The following is a 15,442-nucleotide window of genomic DNA, read 5'->3' on the forward strand; positions in this document are numbered from 1 at the left end:
AAAAGAGGATGATTAGTGCCCAAGAAGACAACTCAAAATGTGTATCAGATTTTTATGGGGATACTAGCTTTTACGACAAACTTTGTTTCTGCCTCATCTCCAAAGGCATCTAAGAAAGGGGGGTTGGTCTTATCCTCCAGTGGATTTTATGAAACTTAATGCCAATGCTTCTTTTGACTATGACCTGCTTAGGGGTACGATGTGGGCGGTGCTTAGCGGTGACAAAAGAAGTTTTATTGTTGGGGGAATGGGAAGATAGACTACTGCGTGGATGTCTTCACGGTTGAAGCCTTGGCCCTAAAATTTGGTCTATCGTTGGCACAAAGATTGGGATGCAATCGCCTTATTATCAACTCGGACAATCTGGACGTGATTGATATCATGAAGGATGGACGGCTGGCAGGTGCAACGGTGGCTATTTTTGATGACTGTTTTCATTATGCTTGTGATTTCATTATTACTCGGTTCAAACAATGTAATAAAGAAGCAAATAAAGTTGCTCATGAGCTCGCATTGGTATGCGTCGATGCTATACAAACGGTTTTTAACCCCTTTTCGCGACGGCATTTGGAACCTTCGCCAAGTGAGTGTGGGCGATAGGGGGTCCTTCCCACACAACACAGAAACCGTCGGGGATAGGGGGCCTTGGTGCATACAGTTGTCCCTATATAATCGTTTCCGATATCTCGAATATCCCAAATGCTTCATCCTTGCTACCCGTTTGTGCTCGCATTGCCATCGCAGTTGAAGTTTTGCAGTTTTACCTAAAACCAGGCAGATTCCAGGCACGGGAGTTTTCCAGGCACATACCAAACTGGCTCTACGTTTACGATGTCTGGCACATCACAAACAGTTCATGATTATAAACCGTATACGATAGGTAGACAATCACACACATTTAGTTTTCCCGCATCGTATGTGATAGTGTCTGACATCACACACGCTTTGCAAACGGCAATTGTGTGCATTGTTACACATGTTTCCTCTCCCTGAACCGTGTCGGATTATGATGCATATCGCACACGCTGTGCTTTATTAACCGTGTGCGCCGTAATGACCTGCACATCGTAATTTCGCCATAATTTAATTGCTGCTATTTAAAATTGTACCTAATTTAAACTTGAAAGTAGGCTATACCTTTATTCATATCCATCAGGTTCAAACAACCAATGCATTATTCGATTCACAGGTACATATGTTTAAGAATTACATAAGCACCAAATAAAAAATGATGAACCAAGGTTCTATACTTATTACAGATGGTAAAGAAAGAGGTGACAGACATTTTGGTTGCTGAACAAAGTGAAGCGGAATGGCCCTATTATGCTCTCCTAGATACAGAAGGCACGCACGACTCTAGTCCAACCCCTTGTGATGGTCGGCCGCCAATCATGTAGTTTGAAAGATAATCTTGATTAAACCGCTTCAGGATCCACTACAAAGGAAAAAAAATTCAGACATTGTCATCTAACACAACTCATTACGGACAGTAAAAAAAGGCTAGAGGGTTCTTACTTACCATCCTACAGTTCACCCTTTGTCTTGCATAAAGTGTAAACAAATAGTTCGATTGACATCTTTTGACCCATTTTAATAACAATCTTTATCAGTTTCCTTACTTGATGCTGGTTCATGAATATCTCATTGCCCCATACGCGGAAAGGATTGGAGTGTGGATCTTTAGCAATGACATATGTACCTAAAAGCACCAAGTTAATATTACACTACTAGGAAAAAGCTACTAGCAGCGCGAGTACCCGCGCTACTAGTATCACGCTACAGCTAATAGTTAGTAGTAGCGTTGGTGCACCCACGCTACAGCTAATAGTTAGTAGTAGCATGTGTGCCACCCGCGCTACTGCTATTACGGACCCGCGCTACTACTAACGAAATAGTAGTAGCGTGTCTATAATACCAACGCTACTAGTATCCTAAATACTAGTAGCACACAGTTTTTTTCCACGCTACTACTAACTTATTAGAAATTAAAAAAATCAACCAATTCCGTTTTGTGCATACAATTCCAGGAAAACACAATAGTGACCACTGTTGGGCTCCTATTTCATGGTTAACCGGACACCGAAGGCAATAAATGAGGCAAAAACCATCATTATGCATTGCTACTCACGAATGACCACTTCAAAGAACATGCAAGTATGTATGTCATTAACAATTGCAAACAAAAGTTTCTCTTTACTACGGTTGTTGTATCTACTATCACAGTTTCTCATTCTACCTGTTGTCACTCCAATAATAAGAAAAATGAAAAGAAAAAATAGAGATAATCTGCCGCAATTGCACTTCGGTGTCATGGATTCAGTCTGCCGCTTCAACATCTCATTATCCTACAGCAATGGAAATTTGCCCCAAAATTACCTTGTGCAACTCTTCAAATCTCTTCGTTCAAGTAGACAGTGAGGTCTTAACCTACAAACAAAGATTGTCCCATAAGAATTGCAGACGTCAATCATGGGAGAATATAAGAGTGTACAAGGACATATACAGAAAATGGAACCAACCTTTAAATGTTCATCTTGTAGTTCCCTATTTTTGGCCAATTCCGTGTCATGTTGTGCCCACCCGTGATAGCCTCGAGGTAAGATCTCTGCACAAACCTTCCCACTCTGGCGCTATCTTCTACCTATGAATGAAAACATAACTGACATGTCTGAGAAGCAAATGTGAAAGCTGATTACAACATGTATGCTAAGTTGCTAACCCATATAGACTAGACCAAATTTGAAAGCTTCCCATGTAGCCGATGAAGTATATGAGCACCCCTCAAAACATCAATTAGCAAGTACTTGACACAAACAAACTTGTACAGAAAAAAATAATACTTCCGAATTTAATAGGCAAGCTCATCGACAAGGCAGGTGAAGATGAGCAGCTCATAGATTTTGTTGCCAGAAGGGTAATAGTTTGTACTCCTACTAGCTTCGAAACTACTTCACGTACTAGCTTTGGCCATAACATATATCAAAATTCAAAGCAGACATAAGTCTGTCAACTATGTTGATTAATGTGCAATGAAGCAGATCATACTAGTACAAGCAAATCAAGGATCTTTTATATGGAGGAAAAAAACAGATTTATACATCTCAATGTAATTTCAGGGCGAATCGTCAGCACTTGATTTGGCAACCTGAAATGAATAGGCAACAGGCTCCTACAGAGAACCAAATCGTGGGGTTCAGGAAAGAAATAATGGTACCGGCTGGAGGCAGAGAAAAGGAGCTCCTCCATATTGTTTTTCTTCTAGTCTTACATCTACGTATAAAGCTATGCCTTTGATGGTCACTTAGTTATGAGCCTGGTATGGATCAGAATGCTACTCTTTTCTGCAAGAAACTGCACTTCTTGTTTGTTGCTCATGCTCTAAAGACCACATGGCCGATCGACACAACGAACTGGAATACAGCCTTCGCTACTCTAACGATCGCGCGGCACCATAGAGAAGGAATGCAGCGTGGTAGGGGAGTCGGATTACCTTGAGGATGCCGAGCTTCACGGAGCTGTAGACGACACCGACGCCGAAGGCGGAGATCCTAGCCACCTGCAAAGCAACATCCATCATGAGGACAAGAAACCTGACCGTCAGCCAGTCAGTCAGCCAAATCTAATCTGCGAGGCCGCGGATGAATCAACAACATCCATCGCGAGGACAAAAAACTTATCCACTCTGGAAAATCAGAATGACTAGAGACAATGTGACACACTCAAATCCATGTGCATTCCTCCAAACTTAACTGAATGAACAGAGCATAGTTTTCACTTTTCAGTATATCATCCAAAGATACTACCAAACTGTGTAGTCCGTTAGTAAAATCACTGAAACCTCTTTCCTGCTTTCAACAAAGGGCCCAACTGATGTCTGAAGCTATTGTACTTGACAGACATAGTTTGTAGCTAAAGATGACAAACATGGAAGCACCGTGCACACATCAGTTAGATAAACAAGAATGTGCAGGCGCATGTACCACATGGTTAGAAAAAAATGTTTAAATCCGGGAAGAGAGAGGCCTAATAATGTGCAGGAGGAGAGAGGTGGGCATGGCCGGGAAGAAGCCAGCGGCGCTGAGCACTGCGCCTTCCGAGGGCGAGGAGAGCGCCGTCGTCCCCAGCTCCACTACCAAGCGCGGGCCCGGTAGACCTAAGAAGGACCCGTCCCTGCCGCCGGCGCCGGCGCCAGCCCCGGCTCCACTGTAAGCATGGGCCTGGGAGGCCTAAGAAGGATCTCGTCCCCGCCGCTACCACCGCGAGTCCAGGCTCCATTGCCAAGTGCGGGCCTGGGAGGCCTAAGATGGTCGCCTCCCCCACCGGGTCCGGCGAGGGCTCTGCTCCAGATCCCGAGAAGAGCTACGTGGGGGGCGGCGACCCCGAAGAAGTAGGGGAAGGGGGAGAAGGCGGCCACCCCAAAGAAGAAGAAGGGTGAGATGGAGAAGGCAGCCACCCCGAAGAAGAAGGAGAAGGGGAGAAGGCGGCGGCGCCAGAGAAGAAGGAGAAGGGGGAGAAGGCGGCGGCGGCAGAGAAGAAGAAGGAGAGATGGCAGCGTCCTTGGAGAAGAAGGGGGACAAGCCGGTGAAGAAGAAGAAGAAGAAGAAGAAGGGGGACACGGCGGCGACCCGTCTCGTCCCAGCGTGGGTGGTGGTGGCGGCGACGAGATCGTGGGGGAGAAGAGGAGTTCGACCGAGGGGTGGGTGAGGTTCACGAAGGGATTGGTGAGGTGGGAGTGGATCGGGTGGTGGGTGCTACGGCGGTCCCTTAGTAGTAGCGTGGGGGGTCTCACCGCTATAGCTATTCAATTAGTAGTAGGGTTCTACAATCCATGTTAAAAGCTAAACAATAATTGCAAAATGATGTAGTATAACACTTCCTCCATCCCATTATATATGATTTTATTACATGTATATCTAGATATCATCAAAACATTAAGGTAACATTCTTCCTTGTTGCTATGTAGCTTGGGATTGCATATTTAGTCATTCAGTACAATGCATGTCGCTATGTAGCCTCAGATATATTAAATATGGCTCTAGTTAACCTATTGATAAATGGGTTACAGATATATTCAGTGAAATGTCCGATTCGACGATTAATCCCTTATCAGCCCCCAAGCTATATGGTACCAGCTACCGAGATTCTGAACAGTGAGTACATATAAGCAATGCGATGAAACTAAGCTCGATGAAAAACAACACTATTCTCAATATTGTCCTGTATGAGTACATATAAAGGCATGTTAAGCACAACAGGTTAAACATCAATCAAATATATCCATGGTAGACAACATAATCTTCAAATGATAGCTTCAGTGTGCAGGCTTAAGCACACTAGTTAAGCAAAACAAGAAGTGAAAAGTTAACTGCATCAGGCATAACATTTTAAAATAAGCAAATAGTCATTCAAACTGGTATTGTGCAGGTCTAAAGTACACTAGTTATTGTTAAAAAAATGAAAAGGCATGTTAACTGCAATATCCTTAACAGCAACCAAATATCGTAATTCATAATGGTATTTTCGAAACTATTATTGATGAAATTGAACTGCACGGCAAATAGTTGCACATATAGAGCATCACATTGTGAAGAACTAAAATAAACAAGGCATAAGGCCATCCTAGCCGGTCCTTTAAAAGTTAAAGGACTAAAACCCTTAGTGGATATATATATACTCCAGCAATTTTTGGTCGTTTCTAGACCCCCTAAACTTAATGTTGTAAACTTCAATTTGATCAAGTTCAAAGCAGGTTCAACCGAAAGTAGCATGCATTCAAACATAAACATAGATAGTTTTGCATATTCGAACATAAAACATAAATTTAAACTAAGCTAAACTACTTTCGGTTAGAGGTCGAGCCAATCCTTCCTCGTCAGGTACGGTGTGCCACGAGCCGGGTCCGGGCCGGTGCCGTCGTCGAGGTCGTTGGGGAAGACACTCCTCCACTCATCAACGTCGATCTCCTCGTCCTCGCCGCCCACCTCGACGCCCTCCGTGCCGCCGTCCTCGCCGCCTTCGACTTCGTCATCGGAGGAGAGCACGATAACCTCGCTGCCCTCCGCGCCGGCAAAGATCGCCCGCTCCGCCGCCACGAGCTCCGGGTGCTGCCGGCGGAGCTCTTGCATGTAGGCCTCGTCGGCGGGCTCGGGGCGCTCCCACTCCTCGCGGTCCTCCCACGCCATAGCCGAGCTCACCACCCCTGGCTCCGGCGGAACGAGGTCGACCGGACGTGTGCTGAAGGGGAAATTGAGCCTATCCGTCGCGCCGTGGTAGCGGACCTGCTAGCGGTCGTACTCCATGGCCGCGAGCTCGGCCGTGTGGAAGCTACCGAGCCACCAGCGGGTGTGCGTCTCCCTATCTGTAATCTCGGCGACCCACGTCCCCACCGCCGCTGCCGGACCCCGAGGTAGGACCTCGTCGTCTGCCGGGTCCGAGGGAGGACGGGGAAGTCCTCGAACCGGCATAGGGGCGCGGCGGTGGGCGGATCGGGGGACCGGTGATGGCGGATCGATAAAGAGCCCATGGAGGACGACGGGGACACCTCGGCAGTCACCTCGCCGGCGTCGGGCAAAGAGGACGTGATAAACCTCTTTTTGGCCATTGGCTCCTCGAGCTCCCCGGCACACAGGCAGAGGTTGAGGATGGAGGCGGCGGCGATGGCGGCGACCTGAGGTTTGGGGAGTGTGTGGTGTGGGTGGAGGGGGGCAAGGTGGTGTTTGAGGAAAGACCGCGGCAACTGAAAATTTTACTAGGCGGGAGTAACAAGGCGGGGCTACTGAAAATTTGGATCAAGGGTGAGCAGATATTTTTGAGATTGCGAGGGATGCAGAGGCGGGAGTAAAATGACGGGGCTACTAAAAATTTGAATCAAGGGACTGAAGCAGAGCGGGAGTAACAGACATCGCACACGGTCTGCACATACTAATCGTGTGCTATCAAACACTAAAACCTTCCATGCGGTAGATATTTTTGAGATTACGAGGCAGTAGATATTTTCGAGACCGGGAGGCAAGCCTCGTGGAGCCCAATCTACTGTGCTGATGTGAGGGACTGCAGGGCACGGGTGTGGCACACAGGTAGTCTGACCGAACCATGTCTATTGCGTACCCAATCGCAGACAGTTTCTACATCCAACTCGTGTGCTGTTTATAAATTTGGCAAAAAGAATAACCCGGGAGAGGGTTAGAACACGAACACACTTGCATGTGGACCAAATATATGTATGAAAAGGGTGGTTTGATGTTCGAATACGCAATGCACAACTTTGATGTGGCACCTGTCGCACAAAAGCACAGTATTGCTAGTCAGCCACCCCCCTACGAACCCCACTTCGTGTTGGCGGTAAGGGAATCCTAGCTACGAATGCATGCCCCCAAATAGCTAGGTCTGAAATCTCATCCTACCGTAACACAAAACCTATAGGAGTCCATCATATATATATATATATGGTCAAACTTCCCCTTTCACTTCCCAACAAAGGTGGACTGTGTGCTGGCCCACAAATGTGTGCTTGTGGCACGAGATGGGTGAGACCACATACGAACCACATGCGGGTGGCCCTACTATATGTATGAAAAGGGTGTGGTGTGTGATATTTAACTACCATTCATAACTTTTGATGTGGCGCGTGGGCCTCGCAAATTAACCGGACTTCCCCGACCCCATGGAGGTTGCAGGTAGCGCGAAGTAGCCCCCCCCCCACACACACACGTCAGGGGGGAGGGCATCTCACCAAGACGTACTGTAACACGGACCAAGCAGAATCCAACTTGGTCATACAACCTCTCCCCGCTCATTGTTCGTCAAAGTGATGGACGTCCACACGGCCCCGCAAAATGGGCTAGCTTGTCGCTGATAACCTCGCGAGGGAGTATTGTATGAAGACAAACCCACTATGTGCATGTGGCCCAAGTATGTATATGTAAGTGGTGTGTGTGGTTTTTGAATACCAAATGCACAAATTTGATGTGGCACCATGATTTGGAACCGTAAAATCCCCACACCGAGCGTGGTTCACGACGCGTAGCATGCGCTCAAACTTAATTAGGCTTGGAATGGGCCGACCTACTATACGGTAACTCGAAGCAAAGAAGAAGAATATATCCACCCTGGTAACCTTTCTCGTCGTTGGTCGAAATGATGGACGTCCACGCGGGTGCACGAATATATATAGGCTTGCCGCCCATAACCAAGCGAGTGAGAGTGTGTCCAAAGACAACCGTTATTGCATGCGTGTGTCCCGAACATATTGATGGAGGTGTGTGATGCATGCATATGTGTTGAATACCCGACCCAATGCACAACACTGATGTGGTGCATGCGTTGAAAATCGCAGAGGTCCCCACATAGAGCAAGAGGTCGTTCGTGACGTGTCGTGTGCTCCCCCCCCCCCCCCTCGATCCGGCCGGATGAATTCATGTGTACAGATGCGCTATTACATATATGTAATCTCACATCATGATCTATATCAAGACAAAACATAAAATTAATCCTCTCCTAAGTCAAATTAGTTAACCTCTCTCGCGTTGTCGATGAAAGTGATGGACCAAGCTGGTCACCTCTCCCCCCCTCGACACGTACTATATATACACCTAGTAACACATCCCTAAAAGAATTAATCCTCCTTGTTCGTCAAACGCGCACCTCTCTCTCGCTGGGTCAAAGTGATGGACGACAAACTCGCGGGGCCAACACAAAAGCGAAGCGTACGTCGCACGCGGTGATCATCCTATATAGGACTATGTACCACTGTTTGCATGCACGTGGCCCAAAGAGCTATGTGTGTGATGTTTGAATACGCAATGCACAATTTTGATGTGGCGCCACGTATATAGGAAACCAAAAGGTCCCCACAGAGAGCGCGAGTTTCATGATGCGTGGCATGTGCTATATGTACGCCCCCATTCGACGCGTGGTATATATGTACTTATACTGTATAGCACAAACCAAAAAATAATCATTCCTTGATGATCAAATTAACCTCTCTCTCATTGGGTCAAAGTGATGGAGGACAATCTCGCATGCCCACGGATGGAAGCGCCACACGCGAGTGAGTTCCAATACATAGGGCAACCACCGCCTACATGGTATTGCATGATGTTTGAATACCAATATAATGTACAACTTTGATGTGGAACCTGCCTCGGGAACCGAGAAGTCCCCACATGGAGCGAGGTTATGACACGCATATATATAGAGTATTCATGTTGCCCCCTCTTTGACATGTACATACTCCTATACCGTGCATATATGTATCACAAACCAAAAAAGAACCATCCTTGTTGGTCAAATTAGCCTCTCTCTCATTGTACGTTCAACTGGTCGACGACGACCTCGTGGGCCCAAAAAGAGAGGCACACGCGAGTGATGTCATAGGACAAAACCACCGCGTGCATGCGCCCGTGTGTTATGTGATGTTTGAATACCCAATGCACAACATTGATGTGGCACATGCTTCGCAAACCGGAAACGCACTACACCACGATGCGTGTAGCCCCCTCACTTCAAGCCGGCGGGAGTGTGTACGCACGTGCTCGAACTTTGATATGAAATCCCACCATGATCCACACCACACACATGCCAAGATGAATCCACCTTTTGGTCAAATTAATGTCTCTCGTTGTCGGTGAAAACTAAAAACCTTTGCGGGCTAACGAATGGGCACGTCGTTGATAACCACACTAGGGAGTGTGTCCGAGAGGACCACCAATTCATGCATGTGGCCTGAACAATATGTATGAAAGGGTTGTGTAATGCTTTAAATAACCAATTCACGACTTTGATGTGGCATATATGACTCACAAAATGATCAATAATCCCACACGGAGGTTCACGACTTGTAGTGTACTGCCGGACCCCTCCCCCCCACCCACCCCCCACATAAACAGACACACACATCCCGCACCACCACAGCCACTCTGAGGCATGTCAAACTTTTTCTGCAGTGAACATGTGACGAAAGGCGGAGTGTTGTGTTAATTTTAAAAAAACAGACATCATTCGGCCGTTTTTATACATCGATTGATTTCCTAGGGATTTAATGTTCAAAATCAAATTCGAGCTACATGTGCACAAAAATGGGTTGCAAAATCATGTGTGTCCCTGGGTGCATGTTTCCCTGTGCAAGAGATTTCAAAATATTAAGAATACTTTTTTTTAATTCAGTAAATCCAAAACTTAGTTGAAATTCATGAAACTTATCGTGGTGTCATATATGGACACCAGTAGACTGTGATATTGTATTTTTTTCGTCAACGAGACCCGTTTATATAATCTTTTTACAAACAGGAGATTATTAAAAACTGGCAACCAATATCTCATACGGATTATTTATTCGGACCATGTGCGATAGACCGTGCCATGCTTCAGTTAAGCAGTAAAGCGGCAGAAAATAAACCAAAAAATATACGTGCTGCCACATGCCCCGTGTGTCGTGTGAGCAGGCGTGAGTTGATGGGACGCATGCGAGCAGTCCGCCGCGCAGGCATACCGGGAGGCGTGCATGCAGGTGTGCGTATTTACGGGAGGCGTGTGAGTAGCTCTGTGAAATGATGGTAGGAATGGCAGAAGTCCGCCGCGCAGGCTCACCGGGAGGCGAGACAGCTTTTGACCGCAGCCTGCCTCGCTCCCACTGGTCCATATTAATTGCCCGCCCGAGCCGCTGGCCATAATAGGCGGCCGCACCCGCCCTCCAAGTGGTCACCAACGTATGGACTCTAGAGTGTATGAGGATGCCGCCGAAGCGCATCATCGGAGGGAGTGGCGACGCCGGGGCTGGTGAAGCACCCGCGCAACGCATGAAGCTGGGCACAGAGGTTGCCGTCACCGCCGACGAGGTCTCGCGCGGGCAGCAACACGACCTTGACTTTGTCGGCGCCGTCGTGCCCCCCCCCAGCTGGAGCTGGAGGTCAACAGCAACTCCGGCAATGACTGCGACTCCGACGGAAAACCAGTTAGTCATCTATATACCCATTTGTGCGGCAAACATATCATATGTTTTCTCTGGTTACTCCCCCCCTATAATTTTTCTAGAATACAAATCCTATAGTTATGTTCTCTCAGTCCATGAAATCAGAGTAATTAAGATCCGTTAGATGCACGTAGTGTATTGATTGTTTGAATGTTATCCGTATAGAGTTAGTGATTAATTGTTTGTTCTGTACAAATGATTTTTGCTAATAATCCGACTAGGGTTAGCTTGCGTGCTAATAATTCGTGGCCAGGTCTTGAGAATTGATTTTGAATGTCCTACATATATGTTTGTGCCTTTTTTCTTCCTGATCTTGAGAACTGATTTTGAATGTCCTACATGTTATGCCATTTTTTCTTTCATATTGGTATGTACACAGACGAGGTTCCGACCAGCGCCGCCGCCGGATGTAGATCTTGGACCCGGCTGTGCGGCCAGAAGCGGCCCCCCGGATCCGAGGAACCAGTAGAATCTTCGGCGGACCGTATCAGCGATCTCTCGGACAACATCCTTGGGGAGATCATCTCCCTTCTCCCCACCAAGGATGGCTGCCGCACACAAGTCCTCGCATCTCGGTGGCGCACTCTGTGGTGCACCACGCCTCTTAATCTCGACTGTCGTCAGCTATCTGACGATGATGATTCTGAACTCCCCGGAGCCATCATCTCCTCTCACGAGGGCTCCTTTCAACGCATCTGCATCCCGGCATGCTACTTGCTGGACATACCCTGCATGGTGGCCGCCTGGCTGACATCCCGTCAATTCGATAAACTCCAGCAGCTTGAGTTCTACCATGACTATGTATGTAACATACCACGAACCGATGTATGTATGCCCTCACCACCGATGTCCATCTCGTGATTTTCCTCCTCTCTCTCCACGCCGCCACCTTCGCCCGGTGCCATCTAGCAGACAATCTGGTACAAATGCTTCGACTCCCACTGCTAAAAAAACTTGCGCTTGTGGGTTGATCTATCGGAGGCTGCACTGCACAGCATCATCCACTCCAGCTGCCCTGCCCTGGAGCGCTTGCTGCTTGTTTTTGGAATGGAAATCCGTACCCGTTGTCTCAAAATAAAGTCGCCCCACCTTGTAAGCATGGGAATTTGTTTTTTTGGACATGATCTCATCATCGAAGATGCCCCTTCACTTCAAAGGTTGCTCCTTAATTCTGTTATAGTACCTTCGCAAATAACTGTAGTCTCTGCGCTTAAACTGTAGACCATGGGTGCAATTCATGATCCTTTTAGATGGTTCAAGATGGTGTTTGGCTCCACACCTATTGAGGTACTGTATATTATTCACGTAAACTTTTGTAATCTGCTTTTTTCATTTGTGCGCATAAGTTAAGTATCATCTTGGAGTACACTTTTGGTACGAATATTATGTTCTATGCTCAATGAAGAGCTTGTCCATCCTATCAGTGGTGGTGGATTCTGTCAAGACCTTACATATCAGCATGTGGAGTTTTGATCTGAACATGATTATTGGCTTGCTGCAATGCTTTCCATGTCTAGAAAATTTGTATATAAAGATGATGATTTCACACACATTGAAAGCCCATATATAATGTACTATAATTAATCGTTCAGCTATCACTCTTTCAACATAATCTTTTTTAGACATTAACTGTTTTCAATCTTCATCTCTATTTAGCACTAACACATGGACGAGAAGGTATAACCAATCGATGGTTTGAGAAGCACCAGGATTTTCTCAGACCTCATGACATTCATTTGAAGACAGTAACGCTGGAAGGATATGCATCCAACAATGCAAACACTACTTTAGTCACATTCTTCATGTTGAATGCGAGGGCACTGTTGTCCATGAGGATTAAGTTTTTCGACAAGAAATTTCTTACGGCTGCAAGTGTTGAGCAGCATAAAAAGAAGTTTCAGGTGAACCTAAGGGCTTCTGATCGTGCTCGGCTTCTATTTACAACAGCTTGTCATCATGGACCAGTAGAATTTCTGGGCCGGGATCTTGATTTTATGGATAAGACCGACCCATTTGATTGTGACTGTCGAAAACTTTTGTTGAGTTAGATGTCATTGCCCTGTTCAATCTGGATTTTGTCTAAACCTGATGAACAATTAATCCTAGTGCTTTTGTACTGTTTGTTAGCTGGAGTTAGATATTGTTGCCCTTTTCAACTCGGCTTTGACCCATATTTTATTTCATACTAGGCCAATGGCTTGCCATTTCTTTAATTAAGACATAAATATTATAAGCATTCACAACATAGGGAAAGAACATCACTCTCGCGGGATCCTTGAGATCTTTGTTCATTACAGAACCGCAAGTTCTTAGCGCCACCAGCACCCACAAACTTATTTTCAGTTTGCACGCCAAATGGGATGTAATTCTTAATAAGAAAAACTGCATGGTAGTGACAGATTTGGATTTATCATTTGGGACCCACGAGGAAAAAGCCTATCCAGAGCGGTGCCGACTCGACAGTAAACATTGAGAAACCTGGTTTTAAAATTACTGTAAATCCAAAACTCGCCTCAAAATCATGAAACTTGGCATGGTGTTATGTCATAGCACCAACATGCCGTGGTAAAAAATTAGTCCAATTTGGGACAAGTTTTGGTACAAACTTCTTACAAACTGGAGCTTTTCTCAAAAAGGCTCATGGTTCCGAGAGGGATCTTGTCACCTATGTGTGTGAAATGACATACGCTGTCTCTTCCCGCCTTGGTTTATTTTACAGAGGCAACATGCAACTATAGTAGCGTCGTCCTAAAAATATGAAATTATTCACGGTTCGTTTTGCCTTTTTATACATTATTTGAGTTTCCTAGGCATTTTGGAACTTATTTTGGTGTGTGCAAAGGTCATGTGTGTACTAGCCACATATGTAATTGGATGTTCAATCTTTTTATGGAAACAAGTCCTTATAAGTTATAAGTACGTATTTTGTTGTTCTGTGTGCAATGACATCGCACACAGGCCATACTGGGGAACCCATCGGTGATGATTTCATCAATCGCTGACAATTGTATATCACCAAGCATTTGCCCACAACACACACAGCTTATTAGTAGCAATCGTCTACGTTATTACCAGTCTTCGCACACATTTTTGATTACAGACCTGTTTGCCGCGTATCACACACATCTTGTTATATTGAACTGTTTCTGTTCTCTTGGCTCAAAGAAAACAGTTCATCCGAGTGAACCGCATACCGTATATCGCACACACCTTGATCTGGCTGACCGTTTCTTTTGTGTTGTTCAATCACAAATAGTTCATCCGAGTGAACCGTATAATGTATATCGCACACACCTTCATCTGACTGCCCGTTTCTTTTGTTCCTCCTCATTGCAAATAGTTAATTAAACTGAACCGTATGCCCTGCATTGCACACGCAACTAAAATCTGAACCGTGTTTGATGCATCTGCATCGCAAACGTTTTGCACCTTTTTTGACAGTTTTTTACACCACCGTTTGCGACTATTGCATAGCACACAGTTTCGTCGAAGGGTCTCTGATCGTAGTATCGCGTTAGCAGCATCCTGCAGTAGTGTCGCTAGATTAGTCAGATTTTCTATGACTTCTGATTGGTTTGAGGACCCTTAAATCAAATTGTAACGGTCATCATAAACGATGTATTGCTTATCTCTAATGAATAAAGAATAAGGTTTATTTTCAAAAAATAGTTAAAAGTAAATATTTCCATAGGTAGAGTGGTTGTGTTGATTTCCTCTCAAGGATACTAAGTCTTGTATATGCAAGCAAAGCACAAATTTTGGCAAGACCGATTGCAAACAACTGGTGTGATCTATAAAAAATTTTGGAAACAGTATACATACTTAATATGTATCTTAATTTTGGTGAACATAAGTTAAAGGAAAGATATTACGGGGGATAGATGATCCGGTGGGCCCATGATGCGTCGTGCAGTTTCTTTAGCCAAAAATATATGTTAAAATAAGAAGGTGAACTCAAGACTAACACTGAGACTATTATTTGGACCTCTAGCCAACTAGATTAGCACATCTTGTGATACATTTCTAAACCACAATCTACTAGTACACATCCAAGTCTAGTAGAATCGATTGGCATGTTGAATTAGGCATCGGGAGGATAGCTCTGTATGTGTGTTCGAAAAATTAAACCAGCTTTGCTCTTCGTCTTCGTCAAAAAATACTCGACGTTGTGACAGGGCCAACATGAGATAGATGAGCACGGGTGAGACCTGGAAAAGGTGAGAGGCTGAGTCTGGTCTGGGGACTACAGAGTACGCAGTTCAACTTCTGCATGAAGGTTAAATTTTTATGTCACACATAAAAAACAAACTGTGTCGCAGAACAGCTGGCCCAACACCCTGTGGGTCCCACGATCAGTCAAAGAAGGAAAGCGGTCAACAAATAAGTAAAATTATTCCAACCAGTGCAAATAGACATCATGGATTGCTCAGAGAGAAATCAGACTATGGAACATGCGTCTCACGGGGATGGCAT

At 45.5% G+C, this 15,442-nt stretch overlaps 1 long non-coding RNA gene across 1 annotated transcript; it reads right to left on the reverse strand.

The window, feature by feature from the left end:
- Window positions 1–1,113: 1,113 nt before the first annotated feature.
- LOC123078439 (uncharacterized) lies at window positions 1,114–4,756 on the reverse strand. The gene is made up of 5 exons (XR_006437457.1): window positions 3,491–4,756; window positions 2,520–2,641; window positions 2,377–2,427; window positions 1,520–1,699; window positions 1,114–1,435 (listed from the first exon to the last, which is right to left on the reverse strand). It is a non-coding gene; the product is annotated as an uncharacterized lncRNA (long non-coding RNA).
- Window positions 4,757–15,442: the final 10,686 nt, after the last annotated feature.

Source organism: Triticum aestivum, chromosome 3D (assembly GCF_018294505.1).
Source record: "Triticum aestivum cultivar Chinese Spring chromosome 3D, IWGSC CS RefSeq v2.1, whole genome shotgun sequence".
Taxonomy (NCBI): domain Eukaryota; kingdom Viridiplantae; phylum Streptophyta; class Magnoliopsida; order Poales; family Poaceae; genus Triticum; species Triticum aestivum.